The sequence below is a fragment of the Meriones unguiculatus genome, chromosome 9 (assembly GCF_030254825.1).
Source record: "Meriones unguiculatus strain TT.TT164.6M chromosome 9, Bangor_MerUng_6.1, whole genome shotgun sequence".
Classification (NCBI taxonomy): Eukaryota; Metazoa; Chordata; class Mammalia; order Rodentia; family Muridae; genus Meriones; species Meriones unguiculatus.
This window is the reverse complement of record NC_083357.1, coordinates 106,307,732-106,320,821: the sequence shown is the minus strand read 5'-3', so window position 1 is coordinate 106,320,821 and position 13,090 is coordinate 106,307,732.

Below are 13,090 nucleotides of genomic sequence, written 5' to 3'. Positions count from 1 at the left end.
CTGCTCTAAGACAAGTACAGCCTCTTTTTGGACCCAAATTATATTTTAAAAAAAATCCTTCCTCCATTCAAAAGCCAGAAATTGGCCCACCTCATTTTCAACTTCTCACTGCCACAGACAAATGGTCCCCAATTATCTTATATCTAAGCTTGATTGCTCCCAAAGTCTCTTATCTCTAAGGTTCTACTTTCCCACTCTTATAACATATTTTATCTCTGATTTCTTTTCACTGAGATATCAAAAGCAATAAAAAATATCTTAAGATTATGTTGTAAATTCTTACTTTAAGACATAAGTTTCTCATTGGGCATGGTTTAAAATCTATATAATCTGCAAAAATATTTGGCTTTAAACATTTTTAGCAAAAGGCTTATAATTAAAAGTCTCTGTCTATAGGAATGGATGCATGTTTAGTGCATGTTTGTGTGCATACGTGTGTAACTATGTAACTTTGTGTGAATGTGTACACATAACATAGACTCACTTCTCATTTACAGAGTGTTTTTAAATAGCAACAATGTGGACCAAATGGCTTGCAACCTGGTTAACCATGTGACTTAACCATTTAGAGATGACCACATAGTATAAAGTAGCGATTATAAAACTTCTCAGTCTTAATGAACTCTCCATTTATTATTGTACCTCCTTTTAGACTAAGAAAGAAACTAGTCTTATATTTTAAATTATTATGGATATTTTATGATCATAGATTCAGTTATATTTTTACAACATACTGTATATATGATTCAACACTAGTTTAATATATCCCTTCTATGATGAGGAAATTTCAAGGTTATAAAGGTGATTCAGATTAACAAAAGCTAATTTATGTCTTTGCTAGTATGTACCCATATATATTTATTTCCAACTGGTCTTAAATGTATGAGTTCACTATATTCTGTTTGTTTTATTTATAGATTGTAGACTTATAAACTATTGGATATAGTTAAAACTCATAACTTGGTGTTTATAATTGAAAGTTTGTGCGCAAATAACATAAAGTACCTGGTGTGACTCTAACCAAGCAAGTGAAAGACCTGTATGAAAAAAAATCAAGTCGTTGAAGAAAAAAAAATATTGAAGAAGATATCAGAACATGGAAAGGTCTCCCATGCCTATGGATTGGTACAAATGACAGTGAAAATGGCCATCCTACCAAAAGCAATCTACAGATTTAATGCAATTCCTATCAAAATACCAACACAATCTTTACAGACTTTGAAAAACAATTCTCAATTTCATATGGAGAAACAAAAAATCCAGACTAATTAAAACAATCCTGTACAATACTTGATCTGTTGGAGTTATATTCACCCCTGATCTCAAGATCTACTATACAGCAACAGTAATAAAAACAGCATGGTACTGGCATAGAAACAGAATGGCAGATCAAAGGAATCGAATTGTAGATTCAGAAATAAACCCATACCCTACAGATACTTAATTTTTGACAAAGAAGCCAAAACCATACAGTGGGGAAAAAAAAAAAAGACAGCAGACAGCACCTTTAGCAAATGGAACAGGTGTTACTAGATATCTACATGTAGAAAAATGCAAATTGACCCATGTTTATCACCATGTACAAAACTAGTGGCCAACTGGATCAAAGACCTCAACATAAAATCATATACACTAAACCTGTTAGAACAAAAATTGGGAAAGAACCTTGACCTCATTGGCACAGGAGACAACACCAGAACACCAACAGCACAGGCTCTAAGATCCACAATAAATAAGTGGGATCTCATGAAACTGAAAAGTTTCCGTAAAGCAAAGCGCACTGTCAACAGAACAAAACAACAGCCTACATTCTGGGAAAAGATACTGATCAACCCTACATTTGACAGAGAGCTAATATCCAGAATATATAAAGAAGTCATAAAGTTAAACAAACCAATAAACCAAGTAATTCAATTAAAACACAGGGTACAGAACAACAGAGAATTCTCAACAGAAGAATATCTAATGGCAGAAAGAAACTTAAAAGTGCTCAATGTTCTTAACCATTAGAGAAATATAAATCAAAATGAAGTTGAGATTCCACCTTACAGCCATCAGAATGGCTAAGATCAAAAACTCAGTGGATAACATATGCTGGAGAGCTTGTCTAAAAAGGGGAACCCTCCCCCATTGCTGGTGGGAATGTAAACTTGTATAACCAAATTGGAAATCAGTCTGTTGCTTTCTCAGAAAATAAGGAATAGTGGTACCTCAACACACAGCTATACCACTCCTGAGCATATATCTTAAAGATGTCCAACCATACAACCAGGATATTTCCCCAACTCTGTTCATAGTAGCTTTATTCATAATAGCCAGACTCTGAAAACAACCTTTATGTCCCTCAACTGAAGAATGGATACAGAAATTGTGGTACATTTACACAATGGCATACTTCTCAGCTATTTAAAACAAGGGGTCAGATGGAAGGGGAGGAGGACCTCCCCTCTCAGTGGACTTATAGAGGGGCAGGGAGGAGATGAGGGAGGGAGAGTGGGATTGGAAGGGAATGAGGGAGTAGTCTACAGCTGGGATACAAAGTAAATTAACTCTAATTAATACAAAAAATAAAATAAAATCATGAAATTTTCAGGCAAATGTATGGAACTAGAAAAGATCATCTTGAGTGAGGTAACTCAGAAGCAGAAGGACACATATGGTATATACGCACTTATAAGTGGGTATTAACAGGACTGCTCCTCCTTTGGGGGGTGGGGAGGCCAAAGAGCCAGTCATTGAGTTCCTGTCAGAAATAGTCCTTGTTCCCCTCACTTTGGGAAACCAATTGGTTACTGAGCTACCACAGGCTACATCTGAGCAGAGGTTCTAGATAAAACAGGATCAGATGAATGGGGAGGAGGTCCCCCCCTATCGGTGGACTTGGAAAGGGGCACAGTGGAGATGAGGGAGGCAGGGAGGGACTGGGAGGGAATGAGGGAGAGGGACACTGCTGAGATACAGAGTTAATAAAATGTAACTGATAAGAAAAAAATAAAATTCAGAGAACAAAAAAAAACAAAACATCTATACTTAACTTTATAAGAAACTGCTAAATTGTTTCCTAAAGTAGCCCTGCCATTTTGTAACAATAAATGAGACTGTTTCTTGCTTGAAAAAAAAATAAGTGGGTATTAGCCATATAATGTAGGATAAACATATGAAAATCTATAGTTCTAAAGAAGTTAAACAACAAGGAGGACTCTAGGGAAGAGGCTTAATCTTCAGTCAAAAGGGAAAACAGGATAGACATCAGAAGTAGAAGAAGACAGGGAACAGTACAGGAGCCTTCCAGAAGGGGACCTGTGAAAGACTACACAGCAGGATATCAAAGCAGATGTTGAGATACAAGGGCAAACTTTCAGCAGAATACAGTGAATCTTATGGAAGAAAAGGGAGTTAGAAAGACCTGGAGAAGACAGGAGCTCCACAAGGAGACCAACAGAGCCAAAAATCTTGGCTCAGGGGGTCCTGCAGAGATCATGTATGGAGAAGACCTAGATCCTCTGCTCAAATATAGCCCCTGAACATCTCAGTCTCCATGTGAGTTCTCTAGTAAGAGGAGCAGGGGCAGTCTTTGACATGGACTCAGTGGCTGACTCTTTGATCACCTTCTCCTGGTTAGGTATTCTTACTGAGCCACAAAGAAAGAAGGTCCAGATAGTCGTGATGAGACCTGATAGGCTAGGGTCAGATAGTAGGGGAGCAAGACCTCCCCTATCAGTGGACTAGGGATGGGATATAGTGGGGGTAAAGAAGGAGGGAGATAGGAGGGAGGGGGCTACATCTGGAATACAAGAGAAAAAAATGTAATAAATAATAATAACGAAGAAAAAATTTAAATAGCAATAAAGAAAAGTAGATTTGAATAAAAGCCTTTGTAATAGTTTCATACTACAGTATCTTTCATCAAATAAATAGAAAAAATAGAGTTCACTTTCTTAAGAGACAGAACCTTTATAGTTCCTTTCCCTTATGAAATTCTCTGTTGCTAAGATCCCTCTATATCTCTTTTCCTTGAGGTTCTCAAACTTGCTGGGTATTGCCATTGCCATTATTTTTTGGCTACCCTAGTGTTCAGTGTTAATACATCAAACAGTTGCTTGGTGATATGTTCAGTTGGTGAAATTATTCTAAAGCATCCAGAAAGCTCTGGCTTTTATGTCCTAGTACAACAGAATATGATCTTCTTAGAGCTTTTTTTACAAACCCTATATTAAAAGCTGCTGAGAACCTTCAGATTTCAAGGGCCAACCTAGAATAAGCCTAGAAACTAAGCCTAAAAGATATAAAAATCTCTTTAAAATAACAAAAGTAAAACAATCCAACAAAAAACTACCAACTAACTAATCAGAACATATGCTAACAAGTAACGACTGGGCTTTTCTGCTCATAACATCACTTTTAAAATGGAGAATGCTCCACCATCCATTTCCTACAAATGGTTTTTCTTGTGATTTATTCTTTTTTGGAGATTTTAATAGGCCAACATAATCTTTTTCCTCAAACCTTACTCTTCTCTCTATTTTTAGGCTCAAAATTGAGATATTTAGCCTTCATCCTTCCACCAGATAGCAAATTCCAATTAACTGTCCTAAGAAATGTTAATTTATTTGAATGTTATTTATGCAGAAACATTTATTTTCAGCTTAATCTCTTTTAAATATAATAGTAAGTTTTATTTCAAATGTTTTATTTAAAAAGTTAAGCAAGAGAGTACACTGGTAACTATGTCAAATAGAAGATATATTTTTTTTCCCGGAAAATTCACCTGTGCGACTGGGAGGCTAAGCTGCAACAGGATCATAGCAATTTATAACCAAAGAAAAGAAAGTTTTACAGAAATCACGGATTGTGGAAAGGCCAGAAACAGAACAAAAGCCTTTTTTAAAAGGCACAAGAGAAGAGGAGAAAGACAAATCTTGTTAGGGTGGAGAGGTTGGGGTGGGGGGGGAGATGGATGGCAATGGTGTAGGGCGTTGCCAGTATGAACCAGATTTTCCAGATTCCAAGGGATAATTTGCATCCATTAATATACAGAAAAAATAAGCAAAAAAATTATATAAAAGTTACCTAGAATAAAATGTGCAAAGCGTCTGCAAAATAAGTACAGACAGTTAATCTTAAGATGCAATAAACAATTCATTCTTAAAATGGAATAAATGGAAGGTATTAATTGAATTTTCACCCACTGAATCAAACTAGAGCAGTGAACCTAAGCCAGGAGGTCTTCAGAGATGGGTATAATTCTGAGGAAGAACAGAATACCTGATGCCACATGTAGAACTGAAAAGCTAACACACTAATAACTTAATACATTAAAGTATTTCAAAACTATGTATTTGAAAAAAAGGTGCATGGTGGAAAAATAGATATGGCTTGATCTCTCTTCTCTTTAGACATATTTCTCAAGTACTCTACTCATTATTTTATGATGTTAATGGCTGTCCTAGGCCTCCTCAACTCAGCAAACCCTTCATTGACCTTTGGATACTACTGCCTGTTGTCTGTGCTCCCATAGGGAAGACTAGTCTAATACTGCGGAATCACAACTTGATAATCACTATCAAAGAGTATTTTTTCTTCTCATAAAGGTACAACCTGTGAAATGCCTGAGAACTGATCCTTCTTAGTTTATATTTGTTTCAAGCAGGAGTAAAAAATTTACTACTACTTGCTCTGGTGTGACAAGCATCAGATATCTTCTTTCCACAGGCTCATATGTAAGACATCTTAAATTTTCTATCAATTTCATTTTCTGCTTATTTCCATATACACTTACTAGACCACATTAATGTCAATATATTTGGATGGCTCATTAATACCATATTGCTTCTGAATGATAGCATGTTTTGGTTTGGTGCTTGGAGGTTTTTATTTCATTCTGTATATATAAACTTTCCATTTGTTAATAATTTTAGTAATATTATTTTTATTCTTCCAATTCCCACACTTCTAAATATCAATCTAACATATGAATCTGCTAACTTAATTTGTTACATGGACATTGTATTGATTTGGATGATAAGTGTCCCCCAAAATCTTGGGTACTTGAATACATGGTGTAATGTTGGTCGCAAATTCTGGAGGTATGCTTTTTCTGTAGTAAGTGTTTCACTAGGAGCACTCTCTGAGAGTTTAAATTTTCGAGCATTTTCTCTGCTTCCTGCTTGCAGTTTAAAATGGGAGCCCTCAGCTTCATCCTTCTGCCAGTATGCTTTCTCTTTGCCACCATGGACTCATACTTTGGGATTCTAAACCTAAATAAACACTTTCTTCTGTAAGTTGTGTTGCTCACAGAGGTTTGTGAGTCCTTCCTTTGGGTTGAGCTTCCTTTTGGTTGACATTTCCACCCATAAATGTCTTCTTCAAGTCTTCTTGGATTTAAATACAACAATGCATGGTAAACCTAAAATATGTTCAATTGTTTGTATTGAGTTCTATTGGGAACTAAAGTTTAAAGTCTTGTCAACAATGAAAATGTTATCATGTTCAAGATATAAGTGTGAATATATGAAATATTTTAGATGATAATCAGTAGTATTATTGAGGGCTAATGGGGACGATGCCATCTTCAAGAATAAGAAAGTCTATTGATTTTTAGAGATCACTACTCTGATAAAAACTGTATTTTCTTTTTTTTTTTTTTTGCTTCAGTGCAGAAATTTCAATACAGGAAAACTAGACAGTATTGCAGAATCGGAATTTATTAAAACTATTTTAGTAAAGATTTTTGAGTGAAAGAGAGGGACTTGGAAATTAAGACAGACCTTGGAGAATGGATGTTTGCTTCTCAAAGGGAGTCCTACTTTATTGTTTTTACAATAGGCATAGATTGATTTTACTTTGTTTTGAAACTAGTCCTTTAAAGGATTGCTAGGAAACATAAATGAGATTGTGACAGGTTTCTGAGGAGTGCTGGCAGGAGTTCAATTGATATTGCAAAGCTATAAAGCATAGGATGTAGGAAGTCAGGATATCTTTACTGTAAATAAAGTTAATTGTCCAAATGTATGGGGAAAGAAATGAGACCCAACCTAGGGCACATTCATTCAAGCCTTAAGTATTGCCATTGTGTGAAGACATTGTGTGAAGTATATACATACAACTAAACTATTATACCTTTATCAGCAACATTTGCCAAGCAAGTTAATTGTACTGGTATTCTTGCTTCTCAGTTCCTGAGAGGCTTCAGCAAGACTCCAAGACAATATATTCCTTTCTGTTTTCTGTTTTCATAGTTTCCCCTGTCTTTTTGTTTACCTCACTCCAAAGAAAATATAGCCGGTAATGTGACAGACATTAATTCCAGGTTAGCTGGACAGATTCATTCATAAATTGGGCAAGGCATTCATGTGCTGCATAACGTAAGTCTATGCCATAGTTTCTGCAGAGTCAGGTAAAACTTTCTGATGATTGGTTGTGGGAAGACTGGTGAAAATCCAAAGAACAAAGAGAGATTCCTATATCTTTATGTTTTAAAATAGTGTTAAGGATGTATTGCGGAGGAAAATAAATGTGATATTGTTAAAGGAAAAAATGATTTAAAAAATTAAATGTCCTGCCAAGCCATGAGCATGGGAGATCTTTCCATCTTCTCATATCTTCTTCTAATTCTTTCTTCAGAGATTTGAAATTTTTTTCATACAAGTCTTTGACTTCCTTGGTTAGGGTTACTCCAAGGTACTTTATGTCATTTGTAGCTATTGTGAAGGGTGTTGTTTCCCTAATTTCTTTCTCAGCCCTTTTGTCTTTTGTATACAGGAGGGCTACTGTTTTTTGTTTGTTTGTTTGTTTGTTTGTTTTTTAATTAATTTTGTATCCGGCAACATTGCTGAAGGTGTTTATCAGCTGTAGGAGTTCCCTGGTAGAGTTTTTGGGGTCACTCACATATACTATCATATCATCTGCAAATAGTGATAATTTGACTTCTTCTTTTCCAATTTGTATCCCCTTGATCTTCTTCAACTGTCTTATTTCTCTAGCCAGGACTTCCAGAACTATGTTGAAGAGATATGGGGAGAGTGGGCAGCCTTGTCTTGTAACTGATTTCGGTGGGATTGCTTTAAGTTTCTCTCCGTTCAGTTTGATGTTGGCTATAGGCTTGTTGTATATCGCCTTTACTATGTTTAGATATGTGCCTTGTATCCCTGATCTCTCCAATACTTTAAACATGAATGGATGTTGGATTTTGTCAAATGCTTTTTCAGCATCTAGGGAGATTATCATGTGGTTTTTTTCTTTCAATTACATACGCAAATTCATGATAGTATAGCTTGGTGGATAACAACTCTACAAATATAGTCATTGTCATATAATGGGTTTTAAGAAACTTAAAAAACATTGATCTGTATTAAATCATGGAGTAAACACACACACACACATACATACACACATTCATGAAAAAGTGACAGAATTTTGAGCATTCTCATACAAGATAGAATATTAAATAGGTTATAAATGCTACTTTTAATGGTTTATATGGAAAGTTAAATATGCATGAAAGATAAAAACTAGATAACAATTATTAAATAGCAAGAGTAAGTATTCTTCCATGGAAGCCATACCTGACAGAAAAATAAACAGTTAAGTAATATAAAAATAATTTCACATCTGTTACATGATTATCTGAAAAATTACAATTTAAGAAGGAAAGGTTTTACTTACAATAGGACAACATAAATGCTCATTATGAAATGTAAAAATACACAGGTTTAACTTGCAGTTTAGTGATTATATAAAAAACTCTGAAAATATCAATAATATATACAATGGATATACTATGATAAGTTGAAAAATAAGACAATAAAATATATGACAAAGAGAATGACAAAGATGGAATAAACCAATCCATGTATTGAAAATAGAAGACAGAAGCATATCCAACAATGTCATACTATTCACTTTTTCTTATTTAATTTCAATATTTCTTTCTTCCTTTTCTTCCTTTATGATTCTTCTGTATCCCCTCCATGTTTTTCTTCAAATTCATGGTCTTTCTTTTTACAAATAATACATATATATTCCTACTATAACCTGTTCAATAAAATCTGTAGTTTTCTAGAGAAGTACCATCTTACATTAATTCTATATTAAAATGAATATAAACAACTAATAAAGAGCTGTCAATGTGTAAATGAACAGTGATTCTACATATGTATTAAACATCAAAGAGAGATGTGTGTGTGGTTTTATAATACCATGCAGGTTTCATAACCTTATTTATGTTGCACACTGGAAAGAAAAAAAAAAACGGCTAACAATGATGGCTTTGTTAGGTCTGTGTATTATAAGTGGTCCAAGAAAACCAAACTGTTCTATTTCTCAAACATCACCTAAGAGCCATGTAAAATTGCCTGTATTTGAAATGGCTTATTTCTTCATTCAAATGTCAGGTTATTAAATTTCCTTTTTATTTCTCTATGGAACAGTCTGATTCTTCCATTGTGTAAAAATGTCACCGAACAGCTGTGACCTTATGTTTGGAGATGACTGGCACAATGAAGTGTCAGAGAGAGTGAGAATGACATACTCTCATAAAGGGAGCTGCCTCTATCTCATTAATCACTTGTTTATAATCACTAGAACAGGTGTGGACTAATGGATACATGCTAATAAAAATCACTATTTGCTCTTCATTATCAGTAAACTAGAAAAAAATTAGTATTGTACTGAGGTCACCTTATGCCTTAGAAATTCAACAGCTAGGCAGGAGCATAGTGAGCATCTACTTTCATCACGTCTGAAATTATAGAACGTTTTAATTTCTGATTTCATTTTAGCTTTATTTTAGAATTATCAATGTGTTTAAGCTGCATCTATCACATTAATCACTTGTTTGTAATCACTAGAACAGCTGTAGACTGATGAATATGTGCTAATAGGATCACTATTTATTCTTCATTATCAGTGAACTAGAGAAGAAACTGGAGGTGTAGTTAGGTCAGGTGATGATGTAGGAATTCAACAGCTAGGCTGGAACATAGTGAGAATCTACTTTTGTCAAGTCTGAAGCTATGAAACATTTTCATTTATAAGTTCATTTATATTATTATTTTAGTATTAGAAATGTACCTAAGTGTTGGAGAAATGCATCAGTGTGTAGGTATATTTACTGTGCAAGCATAGGATCTAAGTTTGGATTCTAGCACTCATATATACTAGATGCATCTAAATTTCCTATTTTACCAGTTCTTTTAAGGGCAGAGACTACAAGGTCTCTGTTGGTTGCTGGCTTCCTGCCTAGTTCAAGGATCAGAGACAAACCTTGTCTCAAGGGAATTAGTCAGAGGTGATAAAACAGGACATCTGACATCTTACATTGGCCTCTGGGTGTACACAAGGTCTGAACACACATAAATGTGTGAGTAAACCACAAAAATATACAGCACAGTCACAGACTTACATAAACACAATGTTTTTTGAGCTCCAAAAGGAGATCAACAGAGCCAAAAGAACTGAGCCCTGAGGGACCTGCAGAGACTGATACCCCAACAAAGAACCATGCATGAAGAGGACCTAAAACCCCTGTTCAAAAGTAGCCCATAGACTCAGTCTCCAAATGGGTTCCCTAGTAAGGGGAACAAGGGCTGCCTCTGGCATGAACTCAGTGACAGGCTCTCTGATCCCCTCCTCCTGGGTGGCACAGCCTTCCCAGGCCACAGAGGAAGACAATGGTAGCCAGGCCTGATGAGATCTGATAGGCTAAAGTCAAAAAAATAAGGGAGGAGAACCTTACCTTTCAGTTGGTTAGGGGAGGGGCATCGGGAGAGAATAGGGAGGAAGGGTGGGATTGGGAGAAGAAAAAGGGGGCCACAGCATGGATACAAATTGAATAAATACCAATCTTATTTCCTTCCCTTTTCTCATCTGGATCCCACACTCCTTCCCTCTTCTCCCCATTCTCCTCTCCTAGTATTCAGAAATGGGGAGCCTTCCTTCCCTACCAACTGACCCCAGCCTATCAAGTCTCATAAAAACTGCATACATTCCCCTTTCTCTGTGGCTTGGCAAAGCAGCCCTGCCAGGGAGAAGTGACAGAGGAGCAGGCAATGGAGTCCATATAAGAGACAGCTTCTGCTCCCCATGCTAGGCCTTCCACATGGAGGCATAGCTGCCTATAGACTACATCAGAGCAGGGGCTTAGGTCTTCTTCATGTATGGTCCTTGGTTGGTGCATCAGTCTCTGCAGGTTCCCCTGCTCCCAGATTTGTTGGCTTTGTTAGTCTTCCTGAGAAGCTCTTGTCTCCTCTGTGTCCTTCCTGAAAAACAAGCATGGTATATACTCACTTATAAGCAGATATTACTCATATAATACAGAACAACGATACTACAATCCACATTTCTAAAGAAGCTAAGTAACAAGGAGGACACTAGGAAAGATGTTTAATTCTCATTCAGAAGGGCAAATAGAATAGACACCAGAAGCGGTTGGGAACAGGATGAAGAGAGGGAACAGGATGAGTTCCTTCTATAGTTGTCCTCTGAAAGAGCAGGAGAGCAAAGCAGATGCTGAGACTCACAGCCAAACTTTGGAGAGTGCAGGGAAGTTTTACAGAAGAGTGGGGGAATAAAACACAATGTTTGTTTGTTTTAACATCCACATATTATTACTTTCATGTTAAAAAAATACCATGTCACCAGAATAGTTTCAGTTATTGTTTCAGGTGGGTATGTAAAGGAATTCATGGGGACTTAATTCCACAGAAATATTTCTTTGTATTTAAGTTGATATTTACTGAAAATTATCCTGTTTCCAGATATCTATGAAAAAAATTTAACAGTTGTCTAGTTGTCTTAATTTTTAGTATTCACATATTTCATCATTGTAATGTCTGGAGCCTTCCATTTAAAAATATATAAAAATTGTAAATCATAAATAAACCAAGGTGGGGACACACTTAAATGAGATTCAGTGTCAGATACCGGGTTTGAAGCATTAAGGTTGAAAGTTGTTGAGGATGGAGCTCTACCTCATATTCAGCTTGAATGTTAGTTCCTGGCCTCCTGTGTCACTAATTTTATGTGGTTGTGAAGTATTCTAACTCCTCTCCTCTTTTTATATCCTCCTAGGATATAAAATGCTCTCTGAATGGGATGAGGGAGCCTCATATTTGTACCTCCTTGAGATCTGAAATATATGAAACAAAAGAGAGTATAGTTAACATTGACTTAATTGAATTTCTTACTGAAAATATCCTATTTCCAAATTTTCATGAAATAAAAGCTGACAGTTTTGGTGTTGGGTAAGGGAAGGAAATTCCTCCTGGATAAGCCTGGTTTATTTTATAAATTCACTTTTTCTGTTCTGTATTTCATTTCTTTCATTTCAATCTATTCTTTTACTGGTTTTTGTTGTTGTTTGTTGTTGTTGTTGTTGTTCAAAAGAATAGGATGTCAGTTATCTTTTTTTTTTTAATTCCCATCTTTGAATGAAGTTGTTAAGATTTTTGGAAACTCAAATGTACCTCCACTGATAGTGAATATGTATTAACACATTATATGAATCATTCACAAAACAGGTGGATGATCCTTATTTTACCCCAACAATATCTAATTGGAATGTAATTATTTTCTGCTCAGGAATTAGACAATCAATGTAACAGCCTAAAATGAGCAACTTTCACATTTCTTAATCAGTGAGCTTGTATCTCATTTATAGATAATGAGGATATAGGTAACTATAAAAAATGAGAAACTACTGCTTTGAACTTACACAATTGTACATTCAGGTGAGACATATCTTTGTCACCACCCATAAAAGTTAATCTACATGGGATTGTCATTATTGTCAGTAGAAAAATATATGAAGGGAAGACATATTCTGTAGATGCTTTGGAAAAGGGTATACAGCCCATCTATAACATGTAGGCTGGCATAATGGCCTTTCGCTGTTGCTCAGCTTCACATAATAAGAGTGCTTTTCTTTGTATTGTCTCTATAGTTACTATCCGATGTCATCCCTCAGGGGCATTAAACTCTAATCTATGATAAATACTTTCTGTGATATCTACGGTTTGTCTTCTGTGAATTAATTTGGCAGGATAAAAGGACCAGGAAGCTGTAAGAGTGATATCCTGATACTGTTAGGTTG